Source organism: Choloepus didactylus, chromosome 9 (genome assembly GCF_015220235.1).
Source record: "Choloepus didactylus isolate mChoDid1 chromosome 9, mChoDid1.pri, whole genome shotgun sequence".
In the NCBI taxonomy this organism is placed as follows: Eukaryota; Metazoa; Chordata; class Mammalia; order Pilosa; family Megalonychidae; genus Choloepus; species Choloepus didactylus.
The window spans coordinates 8,735,295-8,755,670 of NC_051315.1; positions in this window are offsets into that span (position 1 = coordinate 8,735,295).

Genomic DNA, 20,376 nt, shown 5'->3' on the forward strand with positions numbered 1-20,376 from the left:
TGCTTTCTCTCTTCTTCTAGGATTTCAGTTCCACATGTTACAAAATTTGATATTGTCCCACAGTTCTTGCATTTTCTGTCCTGCTTTTGTTGTTGTTTTTGTCATTATTATATCATTTTTCATCACTTTGCATTCAGTTTAGGTGATTTTTATTGACTTGGCTTCAAGACCACTGACTTTTCAGATGTGCTGCATGTACATAGGAGCTATTTAAAATCATTCTTCATCTCTAGTGTTTTTTTCACATTCTCATCTGATCCTCTCTGATATGTTCAATCTCTCTGTTGAAATTTCCATCTGAACATATATCTTGTCCATCTTTAGAGTCTTAACATGTAAACCATACTTATTTTTACATTCTCTGACAGATAGTCACAACGTCTATGTTATGGTTCTGATGATAACTTCATCTTTTGAAAGGTGTTTCTTTCTTGTTTTTTTATGCTTTGCAATTTTTGTTATTGCTGTTATAAGATACACATCTTGTGTAGTACACTAATGACTATGCAAATACGTGCTGTACCTGATTATGGATATGCCTTTCCTTCTAAGCCTTTAATGAGGGAGTTTGAGTTAATCTTTTCAAGAGTTGGGCTGCTTTGGGGGAATTTGCTGCTACTATGATTACCCTCAGTGCACCAGAGGCTTCAGTCCCTATAGCTTGTGCTTAGGATGGGGGTTGGATTGCCAGAGCAGTGTCTGTTTGATTCTGAGTTTTAGGTCTTCCCTTGTTGTTACGCAAGAGGATCTATTTTTGTATTCCTTTTCCTCTCACTCCTCTCCCAGCAGTATTTTTCTGTTGCTTGTTATTTGATGTAGGCTTAGTGGGGGTGGGAGGGAGGGATGCAGTCTTTGATTCAGAGTTAGGTGTCTATTCCTAGGTCTCAAGGGTGCGACTTCTCTCATGTCCTTCCTTGGCATGTGATTGTGAGCTGGGCATGTAATTCTATCCCTCTTCCAGAACTGAGCTGTTCCCCACCTCCCTAGTTGCCTTCTCCCACTATGGTGAGTGTTCACCAATGCCTAAAGGGCAGCAGGGCTTCCTCTGCCCCTCCCCTTATAGATTAATTCTTTTGTCCAGTAGTGGAGATAAAGAAGAAGGATCAAGCAGACTTTTTTGCCCTTCCCACAAGGCTTCTATTTCCCTCCCCAGATCTGTATCACAATAGACACTGGATAATCTCTGGTATTCTTTGTGAGTGATCAGTGGAGTTCCTTAGGAAGGAAGCTTCAAGAGGGTTCAGACTCAGTCAATTTCTCCAGCTGGTGGGTTTCATACCATCCACATTAGTATACTTATATAGTTGTTCAATTATAATTGGTATAATTCATACCATCCATACCACAGGTTTCATAGCATCCATATTGCCCACACCTGGCTTCATCAATTTCACAAATATTTTCAACTACTGATTTGTTAACTATAATCTTCTTAACAGTGCTTGGTTGCACAGCCCAGGCTAGTGTGCACTTGCATCTCTGGTAGACCTGCAAGTACCACATCTGCTTAGATTTGGGTCCAGTTGATGATCTGTGACCTCAGCTTTCCAATGGGTCTTTAAAAGTCATGAATTTGAAGTAGTTTGGCTCCTTTTGCTTGTGAAATTGACAATGATAATTCTTCCAGATCTCTAGTGTGCCAGTTTGAATGTACTGTGCCCCCCCAAATGCCATTATCTTTGATGTAATCTTGTGTGGGCAGACATTATCGGTGTTGATTAGATTGTAATTCTTTGAGTGTTTCTTTGGAGATGTGCCCCACCCAACTGTGGGTGATGACTCTGATTGGATAATTTCCATGGAGGTGTTGCTTCACCCATTCGGTGTGGGTCTAAGTTGAGTCACTGGAGCCATATAAATGAGCTGATGGACAGAGGGAACTCAGTGCAGATCTGAGTGACATTTTGAAGATGAGTTACAGCCAAGAGGGACACTTTGAAGAAAGCACGGGAGCTGCAGATGAGAGACAGTTTGAAGATGGTCATTGAAAGCAGACTCTTGCTCCAGAGAAGCTAAGAGAGGACAAACGCCCCAAAAGCAACTGTGAGTGACATTTTTGAGGAACTGCAGCCTAGAGAGGAACATCCTGGGAGAAAGCCATTCTGAAACCAGAACTCTGGAGCAGATGCCAGCCACGTGCCTTCCCAGCACGTTTCTCAGCAGAGGTTTTCCGGACACCATTGGCCATCCTCCAGGGAAGGTACCGGATTGCTGATGTGGTACCTTGGACACTTTATGGCCTTAAGACTGTAACTGTGTAACCAAATAAACCCCCTTTTATAAAAGCCCATCCATTTCTGGTGTTTTGCATTCTGGCAGCATTAGCAAACTGGAACATCTAGATCCCAGAGTAGAAGTCAGTAATATAAAATACTTTTGAGCAAGGAGAACATGCCCTGAAAGTGAAAATTCCTTTCATTAGTCTACATGTGAGGAGAATATTTGTGATGATGATGATGATGACATTGTAGCTTATATTTATTTAACACTTATTAAGTTTTAAGTACTATGACCAAGGATTTATAGCTCATTCCCAAGAAAACCAGACTTTAAAAGGGAAATTGAAATTGATGTGACAAAAATAAAATTTGGAACAGGTCATTTTCTTCAATAAGACACCTGTCCCCTTTTCATTAGTATCTTCTTATGTATCTCATAGACCTTAAATACTTATTCTCCCTAGTACTTTTCTGAGGAACTTGTTTCCTTTAAAATTGAAGTGGCTAAAAGTGCTTTAGGGAAGATAAGAGCTGCAATATTCATGGACATTATGGGTTAATTTAATTAAATTCATTTCATCTTCCTTCTTAAAATGTCATTTAAACGAGTTGGTTGATATGCAATTTGGAAACCTGTTTTGTTTTGTTTGTTTTTTCCTGAAGTTTTATCAGTATAACTCAAACTTAGTTCAGCCCCTAATATGTCATTAATTCTACATTAATTTTAATCTTGGGAAATTAGGGAGGTTGATACTCGAAGGCCTTGGTTCAATAAACTGGAAAATGATGTAACATTTCCATACACGCTTATACTTCTGCCAGTCACAGCCCTGCACTGCCTCCTCCTCCTTCTTAAAAAATCACACTGTTTTTTAGGATGGGGTTTAAACACCACTTTCTCAGGGAGACCTTTTCCTGATTTTATGATTGTCTTCTTCTTATACTAGGTGAGTACCTCATAGTACTACAAATTTATAATAGTTATCATGACAATCATCAGAATACATTATAATTAATTGTCTTTGTTCCATCTTTCTTATCTAGACTGCAAACTTCAGGAGGGCAGACTCTGTTGCTGCATTGTTTTGCCTTTATCTTCTGCACCTAGCACTAAAACTGGGCCAATAGATATTTACTGCACAAAGTCAGCATGTATTCACACAATTTAGTATTCATCTGACTTAAGAACACTCATTTGTTTTTGTATTCTCAATGACCAGTACAGGGCTTGGACTATGGGAGAAAATGAGTGTTGAACAATGCAATAAATCCATGCAGGTCTACTAGATTGTTCATATATTAATTATTAGAGTAATATTTCACAGGGACTAAGAACTTGAACTATGATTCTTTCTGTTACCTCTTATTATTTCCACTGGCCATTTTTTTTCCTCCTTTTAAAATTTACTTTTCTTCTACATAAATGATCAAGGCCATGTCCACAATACACCAAAGACATCTGGCTCAATCAACAAATTGAATGAACAGAGAGCACAGTTACACAAATGAATAAATATATCAATCAGAAAAATCAGTCCAGTTTTTTCTTGCCATCAAGATAATGTAACCAGCTGATTGACTCAATTTTTCCACTTTGCAATGCCTCACTTTAACACTTTGATGACACAATTGACAAGAAGTTCAATGAGTCTTTAACTTAGAATCAAAGTTCAATATCTCATTGAGAACTACCTTCACTGAGTTTGGAAAGGATGCCTATTTAGTGAGAAGATTTAGAGCAGATTATAAAGAAGAATGACCAGCTCTCAAATTTGTAGGTTAGGCAATATTTTTTTTTTCCCCCAAAAAATTTTGGAGTGGATGATCTGTCTGCAGAGACGGAAGTTCCAAAAATATTGGCCTCTGAACAGATTTGAGAGATTGTGCAGTTATTCATCTGGATAAATAAATGTAAAAACATGGAATCTTTGAATCTGAAACTTTAGACCTTGAAGGAAGGGAACATATTATCTAATCCACAGACTTCACTCAAGAGATAAAGAAACCGAGACTCAGAAGCATCCATGAGTTTAAAAAGATACGTTTTTTATTTTTTAGGACTGGAATTAAACCTGAACTATTATTCCATTTCAATTATCTTACCACATGTCTTGCCCACCTACAGCTAATCATAGACTCAGTAATGGTGAGCACTAACTCATGTTCACCTTTTCAACACACCTTGCACCATGTCTGCTACATATACAGGAAGTCAATCAATACAGGTTGACTTGATACCATTTTGAAGACTAGAAAATGGCATCTTTGAAAAAGAAGTAACTTTTATGTTAATTAAATTTCATGTTCAGTGTTCTGTTTCATTCAGATGCTGTTTTATCTGGCTTTGTTTAATATCATTTTTGCAGAGTTAGTAAGTTTCAAAATGATGAGCAGAGACCCCTAAAGGGGAATTTTTAAAAGCCTGCTGTGAATAAACATTGTTTCTTACATTTTTAGGCATTTTGGCAACCTGCAGATCTACAATCATCAATAAGCTAGTAGAAACCCCTTGTAGAATTTCCTATAGAATGTATAATTGATGAAACCAGGGTGTTTCAGTGCTTTGAGTGCACAGCCCTACACATGAGCTGCTGAGACTGTTCCCCTGCATATAATGCTTTCCTTACCTCTGCCTACCAAAACCCTATTTATCTTCCAGAATTCAGCAAAATGTCACTTCTTCTAGAGATCCTTAACTGACTCTTCAAAGACAAATTCAAATTAGTTTCTTCTGTGTCCAGAGCCATCTGTGCATATCTAAATTATTCATTTATTCCTATAATAAACATCACTTTTCACTTTAAACATTCAATAGTTTTCAGGCACCTATAAAACTTACCAACTTTGGATGGAAATATCTGCTCTGTTTCTCAGTAAGTATGTCCTTCCTTGGGTAGGGATGCACTCTTTTTACTATTCTGTTGCCAATGACTAGTGAAATGCCTGGTACTCAGTGAATGTAGTTCAGCTTTGTTGATGAATGGAGATGGATAAAGAAAAAGTACTCTAAATTTTAATTAAATTTGGATGATAAAGATGTTGGTTAAGAGACAGCTTGATAGACCAGCTGTATTTTTCCCCTGCTAGTTGGAGATTTTAGGAAGCAGAGAAATCTCCACTGGTCAATAATCAGCTACTCATATTAACTGAGGACATTACAGTGTAAATATTTAAATTATTTTGCCTATCCTGGAGTCCACTAAAACAATAAATTTGAGAAATACATCATTGAAGCCAATGTACCAGACCAATCGTTCAATATATATGTGGACAAGCAGAGAAAATAAGTGTTCTCTAATTTGAATTTTATCATCAGGGTAGATAAAAATTCTTGCGAGTTGACAGCAGAATTAAGGTTAAGGCCCTCATCTACAGAGATGCAAAAACAAATTAAGGATCAAGACTATTAAAAAGTAAAGTGGTGGAGTTTTAATTAAAATTAGTGTTTCCTATGCAATTACTGCTTACCTGAAATGTGGGAAAGAATGCCAAAATTATGAAGTCCCATGGCGGCTTGAGTAATGAGCATTAGAAACACAGCTAGGAAAAGAAGGCAGAATTACAGGTCTTTCTTTTTTAACCAAAGTGCAGAAGCTTGGTCATCCCTACTATATTCATTTACTCATCTGAATTCCACCTTATTCAAAAACCAATTTAAAGAGGCAGATGACATGGTGTCTAGAACATGTTAGGACATTAGTTGCTCAGAGCATGGGCTTTGGAGCAGAATGACTGAGATCAAACCCTACCTCTGCTTCTTTGTAGCTATGTGACTTTGGCAAGGTATTTGAATCTCTGAGCCATTGATTCCCCATAGAAATAGGCTTAGTATTATACCTTCCCAACAGGTTTGTGGTGAAGATTAGATGAAATAATGGAAGCAAAGTTTTTATAGCATTACCTGACAAATAATCAGTGCCATCTAAGTGCTTAGCTGTATTTGTATAATTTTTATAAGGGTATGTAAAATACTGAAAGTAAGAGATAATAAAAGTAAGAGTGAAAGCAAATACAAAACAAGGATGAGATTATTAGTGACATTAAGAATCAATTACAAACTATATATCTATACTCTTTCTCTATGTAGTTCACAGTTTTGATTCTAAACTTTCCAGAACCCAATGTAAGAAACTGATCAGTTACAAACTTCGCCAGGATCATAAAATTAAATGTAAATCAATTGTTCAGTGGATGAATAACTGCTCTCAGTGAAGCCAGGCTATTTCTTCTAAGGTTACTTACAAAGAAGAAAGCTCCAATCTAATGAAGATGTCCTCAGTGACATCCGTGCTGCAGACACCAAGGAATGTTCATAAATTGTTTCTTGAATAAGGGCTGTGGGAATCCTATTCAAAGCCCATTGGATCAGAACCCATCTGTACAGGAGAAGGTACCCAAATTAAGCTCCCTTGCTTATTTGGCTTGACCTGGTCAATTAAAGGGAAATCATGATTATTGCACTCTTAACAACCCTGAAATGATGAGTTTAAAGTTGGACAAAGAAAACCACGGTTCCATTAGATTTCAACATTTATTGGAAGATTGTAGGGTTATTTTTTCTTTGTATTTTTTTTTTTTTTTTCTTGTGATGCATGCTACTCAGGAGCTTCCAAATATCAGGAGTTTTTCTTATGTATACCAACTATAGCAATGATAAGCATTTTCAGACATCAAAGTTTTCACTAAAATAGGTTAAATACAAATCTCTTCACTATTCCCTCAGGGTGTCAAAACAGGTTGAATGAAATCACTTGAAATACCAACATTTTCTCTAAGATAGTCTAAACAGAAATCTCTTTATTCAATCATATTCCCTATGGGTATCAAAACGTCAGTAGAATGAGTAAGACTTTGTGAGTCTGAAACGAATAACTCTACATGAATGTTTGAAAACATCCAAAAGGTCATTTTTTAAAAAAAATACCATTTTTTTCATTAACTTGTTCAATAAGCATTTAATGAGTGCCTATTTATGCTCAGAACCTTGGGAAATTAAAAATAATGAAGAGTCCCTTTTTTGTCCTTAAAGAATTTGCAGTCTAGTAATAATTCAGCTTTCTTCTTGCATTTTTCTTCTACCCTTTAACTACGAGCAATGTGGTCAATGTTGCACACTAGTGAGTGAACTGCTGACCATTCAGAGCAGTATATGAAAAATGAAGAACACGGAGCACTTAGAAATCTTTTTACATCAAATATCTGGTGGGCACTTACAGAGCAAGAAATAACAATAGAGAATCACACTCAGAGCATATTCCTGGGCCAGGCTGGGGTTAAAGGAGAAAAGCACTAACTTTTTTTATGTACTTCTACCTCACTTTTCTCTCCCACTATAACTTTGACTCGGCCTTTCATTATCCATCACTCCCTGTGTTTCTCTCTTCCTCTCACTCCATCTCACTTCCTACCTGCTCTTCTCTTTCCCCTTCTCTCTATTTCTACCTCATGTCCTCTTTCACCAAGGGGTTTTCCCTTAACTGGCCTTTGAATGGGAATACATATTTTTTTCCTTAGCGGTATAATTTAAAATGCCCACTATAGTTTTATTTCAGCTACTGAATTGAAAAGGCAGAAGATTTAAACCTCATTTTTTTTCCTATTTCTATTATTTTCTATTTATTTATTTATCCATTTATTCATATTTCCTATTTTTCTCCACAATATAACACATCCTCCGGCCAAGCTGGAATTCCAGAGACTTACCGTAGATTTCCAAGATTGCCACTATCTGAAGGTTCGAACTGGAGCAAGTTCTTCAACTCTCTGGGCCTCAGTTTCCCCACCAGCAATATGCTCTAAAATCCTGACAGCTCTAAGGTTCCATAATCCTATTAAAATGGAAAAGCAACTGCTTTTATCTTTGGGTCTCAGGCTGGAGAGAGAAAACACATAATGTTTTGCTTCTCATCCTTTTAGGAAGTGCTAACTCTACCCATGACTGAGATCAGACCTTCCCAGAGTATGACTAATGACGCTGTAACAACTGTGGTTTTAATTGATTCTTTTCTTTCCTTAGCACTAGAGTCAACTTGGAGAATTGTGTGTCAGGCTGTATGTCTCTGAAAGGCTAGTAAGAGACTCCCTTCTTAAGCATCTTTTGAATGAAAATGAGGCCCTCTGACATCTACTTCCAAGACCGACCCACTCGAAGCACGCTAGTACCCCACAAGGATGGTCAGTTTTGGAATTATTCAGCTCTAATTTTTAGCATGTTCAAACATTCTCTATTATTTTGCACATGGTGTTGGTACATCAAGGGCAGAGACTGCCTTTTTTGTTCATGTCCTCTACACATGCATTAAAATAATAACTAACACCTCTGTGAAAAATTTGAACAAACTACAATGAAACAGTTAAGTTTTCAGGCTTGGATCACACTCAGTGACTCATACAAATGTGAACATTTTGTGAATAAAATGTGTTTGGTTCTACACCTCCATAAACCCCTTGAATTGACGTGTACAGTCTTGGTAGAATATTTAGCCATTTCATTATCTAGGTTGCAGAAATCTTGAGAGTAACATAGATTCAAAGAGTAGAGTATTCACAGAAAAAAACTGCTATAGAAATTCAGGACAAAAATAATAATAATAATTTGTACACTTAGAACCCACAATGTATCCATTACTATGTGAAGAAAAAGGCAAAATGTGGCCAAACGGCCTCCGAAATAACAGTCACTTACAGACTCTGTTGAGACATCCATCACAGCACTTTTGAATGGAAATTGTTGCATAACATGGGAATTGAATGTCACCAAGGTTAGGAAAATTATATATTTTACTTTCTGAACTTCTTTCCTTCAGTAAACTCAAAATTATTTTTCTCTATAACTAAAATGTACTGTTATCCCAAAATATTTCGGTGCCTGTATTTTACTTGCTTCAACATTTTCTATATGTAAATATATAGTTGAGCATATCCCCCACAACCACATACATAAACACAACAAATCCTTTGGGTATCCCACTCTACCCTCTCTTGCTGCCAAATGAACAAATAAAGCTGGCAAGTAGACTCCTTGTAAGGGTCAGAGGTACAGAAAGCCTGAAGAATAGAAATTGTTTTTTTCTTACATACATATATTTAAAAATCATGTCACTTTCATAATTCCATAGGAAATATGAGAGGAATTTTTCCCTTGCAAGTAAAAGTTTAAAGGGTGAAATAATGTAAACTTAATCAAAGTGTATTTATACATTTCACTGCTATTCATCTTTAAGGCTGGCTTCTGGCATTTTCTTCAGCCCAACACACCTGAGGAGACTTAACAGATATGTGTGGGTAGAGAGAAGAAAAAGATAAGAGATTTGCAATCCTACAGATCATAAAAAATCTCGGTAATATATTTATAGCATACTCAGTAGAAATGAAACTTTAGTGAAAGTACTGAGAACTTCCCAAGGTTATAGGGATGGAACTTGGGTTGGCTAATAGAGTGAAGGAAAGGTGCAATTAATAATAAGATTGGTTTACATTGTGAACACTTTCATTATCCTCTGTGTAGGTGAAGAGGTGAAGCATGGTTTGCAGTCGGAAATGTGAATGTGAGGAATGAATGAAATTGAACTGGGGTAGAACAGAATGTCACTCTGTCTTCATAGGGTGGCAGAATCTTTTCCAGTCAGATGTCTTAGATATCATTTTAGTTTGCTAAAGCTGACAAAATTCAGTACACCAGAAATTGACTGCTCTTTTACAATGGGGATTCATTAACTTACAAGTTTACACTTCTCAGGATATGGAAATATCCAAATCAAGGCATCAACAGGATGATACCTTCTCCCTGCAGACCAGCTACTTGTGAGCTGGGACTCTTCTGTCAATAGTAAGGCACACGGTGACACCTGCTGGTCCTTTTCTCCTTGTTTTGTTGCTTTCAGCTTCCAGTTTCAGTGGCTTCCTCTCAAGTTGCTGCCTGTTTCTCTCTTTTAGCTTTCATCTCCTTTTGCTTCTCAGTGTTCTCTCTAAACATTTTTGGAGTTTTTTCTCTGTCTTTTGTCCTCTTATAAAGGTCTCCAGTAAGAGGATTAAGACCCACCTTGACCGCGGTGGGTCACATCCCAATTGAAATAACCTAATCCAAAGGTCCCACCTAAAACAGATCTACAACTACAGGAATAGATTAAAAATACATGATCTTTTCTGGGGTATATACAGCTTCAAACCATCACAAATATCCAGTAAGATGATTTATTTTTACCCTGTTAGGTTCTGATTAAGTTGGTAGTTTGGTAAAAACACTTTGTCTAATACAGCCCAAGTTTATAAAAGTAAGTAGGCTGTGTGGAACAGTTACCAATCACTGACTCATTCATTCATTCATTCATTAACTTACCCACTTATTCACACCCTCAGAAGAAAATTCTTTGAAATCTGACTATGCAGAAGGTACTAGATAAGGCACTAAATGTGAATTCAAACGATCTCTTCCCTCAATATGAGCTTTTTTTTTTTTTTTTTCCCCAATGTGGGCCAGAGAGCTATGCAGAAGGAGCAGAATGAACAAAGGGACCCTAGAATACAGCTGCTCAAGTTTCTAAGTATTACACATTGTTCCACATTTACCAAACTAAAACAGTGGTTCTCAATAACAGGCAATTTGCTCTTTTCCCCAAGGGATTTTTAGCAATCTTTGGAGACAATTTTGTTTGTCAAAATGCTGGGGGTGGTGCTTGCTTCTGGCATCTAGTGAACAGAGGCCAAATATACTGCTAAGCATCCTACAATGCAAAGGATGGTGCTTCCTAATCAATAGCAAAAAAAGTTATCTGGTCCAGATGTCAAGAGTGCTAAGGTTCACAAATCCTGGTCTTAGGTGTGAGTTGCAAGAGAATAGAGATGGTTAAAAATTAGAGAAGTGGATGAAGACATTTAACAGACAGGAGATGATGGGTGGATTATCTACCAGGTTAAAGAGTTTAGACTTTACAGGGCAAAGATGAACACCAGATGATCTAACATTTTTTTGTTTGTTTGTTTTTTTGGTTTGTTTTTGAAAAGATTGTTCTCATCTATAATGGCAGACTTGCAGATTTGAAGTTAAAAGGTTGAAGGTCAAGAATGTGAGACCATTCAAAATTAAGTGAATTCTTAAAGCTATTCAGATTTGAATTCACTCTGCGACTTCGGTAAAATCATCATTCAACTTCGGTATGAGTTTCCTCGTTTGTACAATGAGAGTAGTGATCTAATGGCCCTGCAAGTATTAAATTCTACAATAACATGTTTGTGGAAAAACTAATAGTGGTAAAGAATTGTTCTATAACCATATGGCTACATTAGTCTAAGTCTCTCTTTCACCCATACACCGCCCCCTCACACACAGCCCCATGCACGTATGCATATTATTTGCTTTTCAAGTGCTCTGAATTTAAAGGCACAGATTATAAAACCAGCTTGCTGTAGGTGGACTGATAAGGGCTGGTGAACCCTGATATGAGCTACTTATAAAATCTTCTCTAAAATGCTCATTAATAGAATTCTTAACCATCCCACTTGAAACCAAGATAAAAAGCTAGGTAACCTTGAAAGTCCTTTTTCTGTCATGTTACAACAGTTGTCTAGCACATATAGGATCTGTAAGAATTTTTGTGAAGTTTCTAAGGACCTCATTACCTGTTAAGAGGGAGAATCATCCCATAAATTTATAATGTGTTCCATCACACCAATGATAAATGTCAGATGTTGCTTGTCACTAAAGGAAGACATGCATATTCAAGTTGCTCTATTGTCTATCAGAAAGAACTTTACTTTTAAGACATTTTAAAAGACTTGCCTTTAGAGAATTGTGCCCGCAGCACACTATCAAAAGGAGAGCATAATAAACAAAATGAATTTGTGCGATGAAGGTATGAGGTGAGGATCTAGAAAAAGCAGCAGGGACTTAAAAAAATCCTGCATAGTTTTCAAAATAGAATTTCAAACACTTTGTCTAACAAAAGCAGCATGAGACTAAACCTCCTAGGGTTTCTTTGTATGTGAGAGAATCATCAAGTGGCTGCACAGGTTTAAGGAGAAATAATGTTCTAACAATACTACCATGTAGAAGGTGCAAAACATGTATTAGATATAAGCACTTATATCACAAAGGAGGTATTAGGAGAACCACATCAAACTGTAATCTCTCAAGAAGTGAATATTAACGAATGTGACAATGGCAAAATGCAAACTAAGAAATGTTAAAAGAAATGATTTTGCTTTAAAAGTATTTCTAGAGAGAAAAATTAAAAGAAAGGTATTTAAGCCCCCAAAACATAAAGGTCCAGGCAACTTTTCCACATTTATTGACTTATAAGAATCTATGAGTATATAATAAAATTCATACAGCTTTGGTGTCATCTTCTCAAACCAACCTGGGGAATGTTGTTTTTTATGCATCTCTGAAAGTGAAAATGAAACACTAAGTTTTGAGGAAGTATCAGAGGAGTTTCAATTAAGCTCAGGTTGAGCAAAGATGACAGCTGTGGCCTTGAGGCAATATTTGAAATTCTACAAACCCTATCTAATATATTCTGTGGTTAAGCCCTACCCACATCCACTCCATGACAGTGTGAATTTTTATATTCTTATTATTGAAAGTGAACAGTCTATCCTGGGGGAGGTAGGGAAAATCTTCATATCAGGTTAAAGGGACCAGATAAAAATCTAAGAGCAGAGAAATAAAATGAAGTGAAATTGTAGAGAGAAGCAAAAGTTTGAGCTGTATTGTTAGCAACCATCAGCGAAGCAGACATAAAGCAGACTATACACTCTGGGGAGGTAGTAAAAGTGCTGGAGCCAGTACAAAGAGTTAGCAAAGGGGACATTGGTCAAAGAGAAGGGACCTAGTGACAAATACAGTGACAGAGTAACCATGTGATTCAGAGCTCAGGATGCAGAGACAAGGAGGAAAGTAGAGATACATGGAGCAGCAGCAGGAGGCCATCCTTCCTCATACTGATCACACGTACTTTTTTCAATCTCAGGTGACTTTATTTTCCAATTTCCTTGGCAAAGATAATTGCTAACCAAAGTTTGGAGGGACCGACAATGGTAAGTGGTCAGAACTAGCTAGTCTGTAGGAGTGGGGAGTGGTGATCATTCGCCTACCAACATTTTGCTTAAAATGGCATTAGAGCATCAAAGAAAAACTGATGTGTATTGATAGCAGTAAACAATAAGGCAGTATTTATTTAAATATATGGATTCTCTTCTTTATAAGCAGAGGGATCTGAATTAATACAGGACAGAAAGATAAGGCCCTACATAATGTATAGAGGGAAATATAAAATGTAACATGACTATATCAACACTTGCTATGAACTGAAAAAGAATTTGAATACCACTAGCCTGGTTGTAAATTATTTACTTTTTTGTTGGGTTTCCCCATATTCTACATAGATATTGCACTCAATAGGAAATAAATTGTAATTTTTATATAAGAAAATATGGTTAAGTCTTATTCAGACAAAATGGAGTAGACATATATATCCCTGCTCTTCCACGACAAGCATGATTATAAACCCTGGAAATAATGCAAGAGACAAACAAAGGAGATCTTGGCAATGTGGAAAGAGGAAAGAAAAACTGGTTTGGGACCTCAGCACTGAAGGAACAACATAATGACAAGGCATCTTATTAATTCCCACGAAATATAAGGTAAGCTAGGCTTGGTTTCCCAAATACGAACTTAGCAACAGAAGGCCATTCAGGTAGACTCATTTCTCCACTGGATCAGAGCAGATGAGCCTGGCAGCACCAGTAAGGAGGACTTATTTGGAGCCCCATAATAAGGGGAATATTCTCTTTTCCCACCAGGACTAAGACTCCCACCACTCATGAGAGAAACCACAGGTCTGGAGGCACTGGCCAGGGGATACCCTCCACAACAGGTGTCCAGGCCAGAAAGTATTCTCCTTCTTCGTTGGATCTGAGACTCCTGTCCCCATAAATACCTTACAGCCAGGGGCACAGCAATGGGGAGTTACCCCCACAACAAACATCCTTCCATGGTAGCCTCTGTTCTCACAATCCAGATTCTAATTCTCCCACCCCTAGGTACCAGGCTGGCCAGAATGGGGAAGCTTCTTCTAACCCCTAGAACAAGATCAGCAGGGAAAAGGGGGAACCCTAGTGACACCAGGTAGACCACTCAGACCAAAATAGTACTAACAAAGCTCTGAAAAATAAATTGTCATTGGAAAAACAGTCACAAAAATAGGCCCAGGACCTGCATACTAAACCTTAACTGGATGGCTGCCTGCTAAAATAAAGATTTATACAGGATCAGAGCCTTAATATTAACAGCAAACTTTCCAGGATACAATTGAAAATCACTCATCATATCAAGACCAGGAAAATCACACTTTAATGAGGAAAGTCAGTCAACTGCTGCCAACACGAAGATGAATCAGATATTGAAATTATCTTAACAATAATTTTAAAGCAGTCACCATGAAAATACTTCAAGAATCAATTACAAAGTCTTTTGAAACAAATGAAAATAAGAATTTTTAGTCAAGAACTAGAAGTAATAAAAAAGAACCAAATGTAAATTAGGAACTGAAAAATGCAAAAAAAGAAATAAAAAAATTCTTGCTGGCTGGGCTCAATAGTAGAGTAAAGATGACAGAGGATAAAAGCAGTGAACTTTGGAACATAACAATAGAATTCACTCAGTCTGAATAACAGAGAGATTAATAGACCCCACCCAAAAATTATTGGAGATTTAGGAACTTGTGTTTCAATAACAAAAAACCCAACATTAATTACCAAGAGTTCCAGGAGTAAGGGACTGGTGCTGAAGGGTGATAAAAGAAAAGAAAACAAACAAAAGAAATGGTGGAACACTTTCTAAATTTGGCACAAAGCATAAAACTACAGATTTAAGAAGCTGAGTAAACTCAAAATAAGATAACCCCCAATAAATCTATGCCAAAGCATATCATAATTAAACTTCCAAAAAGTACAGACAAAGGAAATATTTTGAAAACAGAAAGAAATTATGCATCACCTACAGGGTGTCCTAGTTTGCTAATGCTGCTCGAATGCAAGACACCAGAGATGGACTGGCATTATAAAAGGGGGTTTATTTGGTTACACAGTTACAGTCTTAAGACCATAAAGTGTCCAAGGTAACACATCAGCAATCGGGTACCTTCACTGGAGGATGGCCAATGGTGTCCGGAAAACCTCTGTTAGCTGGGAAGGCACATGACTTGTGACTGCTCCAGAGTTCTGGTTTCAAAATGGCTTTCTCCCAGGATGTTCCTCTCTAGGCTGCAGTTCCTCAAAAATGTCACTCTTAGTTGCTCTTGGGGTATTTGTCCTCTCTTAGCTTCTCCGGAGCAAGAATCTGCTTTCTAAGGCCATCTTCAAACTGTCTCTCATCTGCAGTTCCTGTGCTTTCTTCAAAGTGTCCCTCTTGGCTGTAGCTCCTCTTCAAAGTGTCACTCTCAGCTGCACTGAGTTCCTTCTGTGTTTGTCAGCTCATTTATATGGCTCCAGTGATTTAATTTAGACCCATCCTGGATGGGTGGGGTAACACCTGCATGGAAATTATCCAGAGTCATCACCCACAGTTGGGTGGGGCGCATCTCCATGGAAACACTCAAATAATTACAATCTAATCAACACTGATACATCTGCCCACACAAGATTACATCAAAGATAATGACATTTGGGGGGACATACATTCAAACTGGTACATAGGGGAACACAAATGACAATGAAATTCTTATCTAATCATCAATGCGTATCTTATTAAATCTTGACATCCAGAGGGCAGTGGTATGTTTTTCCAATGCTGTATGAACAAAACTGTCAGCTGTGAATTCTGTATCCTGTGAAACTATCTTTCAGATATTTTCAGATGAAAGAAAACTATAAGAAATTTTCACTTGAAATCTGATTGTTAAAGAACTGCTAAAGGAATTTCTTCAAAAAGAAAAGAAATGATAAAAGACAGGATGATGGGACATCAAGAAGGAAGAAAAAACAGAGGGAGAAGAAATATGGGCATGTGCATAGACTTTCTCATGTTTTATAAATCACATGATTTTAATCATAAGATTAAAACAAAAAATATATTGCTTTTGGGCATTCAATTCACTGATATTTTAAAATGTGGAAGGTGAATGTACCTAAATGGACACAAGATTTGCACACTTCACTTGAAGCAGTAAGATGGTGATAACAGTAAACCATGATAAGTCACATTTGAATATTGTAGTTTCTACAACAACCACTAAAAAATTTTTAAGAGAGAGGGATAGACACATAGATCAATGGAACCAAATAGAGAACCCAAAAATAGATGTACACAAAATTGCCTATTTTTTCCTTGCAATTTTATTGAGATATGGTCACATACCATACAATCACCCAAAGTGTATAATTGTTCGCAGTAACATCATATACTTGTGCAGTCATCACCACAGTCAATTCTTGAACATTTACATTACTCCAAAAAGTAATAAAAATAAGAATAAAAATAAAAGTAAAAAAGAATACCCAAGACAACCCTCCCCCCCCCATTTCCCCCTATTGTTAATTTACTTTTTGTCCCCAATTTTCTACTCATCTGCCCATACACTGGATAAAGGGAGTGTAAGACACGAGGTGTTCTATAATCACACTGTATAAGCTAAATATTACACACTCATCTTCAACTAATTATAGACTCATCTAAGACTGATTTTATATGAATGTTTTAAAACAGTATTATTGAGATGTAATTTACATACCATAAAATTCACCCTTTTAAAGTGTACAATTCAGTGGCTTTTAGCATATTCAGTGCTGCGTAACCTTCACCACAGCCATCACCACACCTAATTTTAGAACAATTGATTTTTAATGCAATTTTATTGAGACATATTTGCATAGTGTACAATCATTCAAATTGTACAATCAGTTGTTCACAGTATCATCATATACTTGTGCATTCGTCACCACAAATCAATCTTTGAACATTTTCATTACTCCAAAAAATAAAATAAAAATAAAAATAAAAAAGGACATCCAAAATATGCCATTCCCCTCCTCCCCCCATTGTTCATTTACTTTTTTGTTAATACAGTTTTACTGAGATATATTCTCATACCCTACAGTCATCCACAGTGTAGAATCAATTATTCACAGCACTATCATACATTTGTGCATTCATCACCAGAATCCATTTTTGAACCTTTTCCTTACTCCAAAATAAAAACAAAAGAACACCTAAATCTTTCCATCCCCTCCATCCCACCCTATTCTCCATTTAATTTTTGTCCCCATTTTTCCACTCATCTGTCCATACACTGGATAAAGGGAGTGCAAGCCACAAGGTTTTCACAATCACACAGTCACATTGTGCAAGCTACATAGTTAAACAATTGTCTTCAAGAATCAAAGTCAATGGGACACAGTTTGACAGCTTTTCCTCTAGCCATTCCAACACACTAAAGACTAAGAGGTGATATCAGTATAAGAATACCCTCCAGAGTGACCTCTTGACTCCATTTGAAATCTCTCAGCCACTAGAACCTTACTTTGTTTATCTCTTTTCACCCTTTTGGTCAAAAAGATCCTCTCAATCCCATAGTGCTGGGTCCAGGCTCATCCCCAGGAGTCATTTCCTGCATTGCCAGGGAGATTTACACCCCTGGGAGTCATGTCCCACGTAGGGGAGAGGGTGGTGGGTTCACCTGCCGAGTGGGGTTAGAGAGAGAGGGGGCCACATCTGAACAACAAAGAGGCTCTCTGGAGGGGACTCCTAGGCACAATTGTAAGTGGGCTTAGCCTCTCCCTTGCAGCAACTAGCCGCACAGGGGAAAGCCCCCAGATCCAGGGCTCGGCCCACTAAATTGAAAGTCCTCAATGTTTACAGGGAAATCAGCAACAATCCAGGTGGGGACATCCAACATTTCCACATTTCTCCCCAAGAACAACTGAGTTTTGAAAAAGATCCCAAAGCAATTCAATGGAAGGGGTGGATAGCTTTTTATGCTGGAGCAATTGGACATCTATAGGAACAATAACAAAAAAAGAACTGAAGAGCCTCGATCTAGACCTCAGACAAAAATAACCTTACAGAAATATTAACTCAATAGACCATGGAGTTAAATGTGAAACATAAAACGGTAAAACTTTTAGAAAAAATCAAATGGGAGAAAATCTTCAGTTCTATGGCTAGGAAAAGATTTCCTAGATTTCACATAAAAAGCATGAGTCATAAAACTGATGAACTGGACCTAATAAAAATTAAAAATTTTTGTTATGTAAAAGATTCTGTTAAGAGCATGAAAAGACAAGCTATAGACTAGAAGAAAAGATTTGGAAACTATTTATCCAATAAAAGGCTAATTTCTATAATATATTTTTAAAAACTCTCAAAAGTCAAAATTAAAAACACTTTGAAATTTGTTCTCTAACTACTTGTTAAATCATACTTTGAAATTTATCATTTTTCTGTATTTTGTTATATTTCACAATGAAAAATAGCAAAAAATGAAAAAAAAATTAAAAACAAACCTCCAATGACCAAAAGCCATTTCACTTTCACTGAATAAGAGATACAGAAGGAAAATAAGCATGTGCAAAGACATTTAATTTCATTAGTCATTAGTGAGATACCACTACACACTTACCTGTTGGTTAAAATTAAAAAAAAGTAAAAAAAATGAAATGTTGGCAACTGTGTAGAGAAACTGGCTCACTCATCCATTGTTTGTAGGAATATAAAATGGTACATTCTCAGGAAAAGTTTGATAATTTCTTATAAAACTAAATATTGAATTAACATACAGTCCGGAAATTACACTCTTGTACATTTCTCCCAGAGAGATGAAACTTCAGGTAAAATGTTCCTAGAAGCTTTATTCATAATAGAAAAAAGAAAAAAAAAACCAAAAACCTTTAAACAACCCAGATGTCCTTCAGTGGGTGAATGCTCAATCAAATTGTCCTATTTCCTGACCTTGGAATAACACTCAGCAATAATAAGAAATGGATCGTTGGTGCAATCCACAACTTGGATAACTCTCCAGGGTATTATGATGAGTAAAAAAGGTAATCCCAAAATCACAAGCTTTATTCTTCCATTTATATAACATTCTTGAAATGATGCGATTATAAAATTGGAAAACAAATTGGTGGTTGCCAGGGGTTAAGGAGGGGGTTGGCAAAGAAGGGAAGTGAACTTGGCTATAAAACAGCCACGTTAGGAATCCTTGTAAATGTTCCATACCTTGATTATATGAACACCAATATCCTGATAATGATATTGTACTGTAGTTTTGTAAGATGTTAGCAATGGGGGAAATCGAGTAAAGGGCACACATGATATCTCTGCAATATTTTTTACAACTGCATGTGAATCTACATTTATCTCAATATAAAAAGATTGTAATATAATTTGTAAAAATATCAGTGAGCCGAGAGAGTTCCTGCTTCTTCCATTCTTTGAGCATGCAGTGAAATAGAAGCATAACTATGATATATAAAATAAATCTGAGGTGAGGGATATGCTAGTGTAACAAAGAAAACTCTTTGGAGTTAATCAAGGCACTCCAGGATCATGGATTATGCATTCGAGGTGGGGTAAAGTTATGACTTGCCATTTACAGATTGAGCAATACTAGTTAAGTCCTCTAACCTCCTTAGAATTTAGTTTCTTTATAATATAAAATAAAAATAATCACACTCTTCAACTATTGGGTGAATACAAGCCAAAGTAGATCTGCACCCTGAACACCTAAATTTTCCTTGGCAATTAAGATCTTTCCTATTTCCTTATATTCCTTAGGAATAAAGAGATGTGTGTTTACTCATAAGGGAGTGATATGATATCAGGGCAGCTTGAGATACAATCTGAGGCCAATGCCCCCAAATTATTTGAGTATTTGGAGTCTTAATCTCTAAGCCACCATTATGTCTACATAAAAGCAAGTGTTCAAGTGAAAACTTTTTTTTAAAAAAAGAGTGTTTTCTCATAAATTTCCAAATATTTATTTAAATTTAGAAGGCTGGAGCTTAAGGAGATTTGGAGTATCACTTATCTTAAACTCTTCATTTTGAATGTGTGAAAACTGAAGTCCAAAGAGGTTGATGGCTTGTTGCATATCACACAGGTATGTAATGCCAGGTAGGATGAGAGTCATGCATGTCTATGTACCTGTCAGCTGACTCTGCT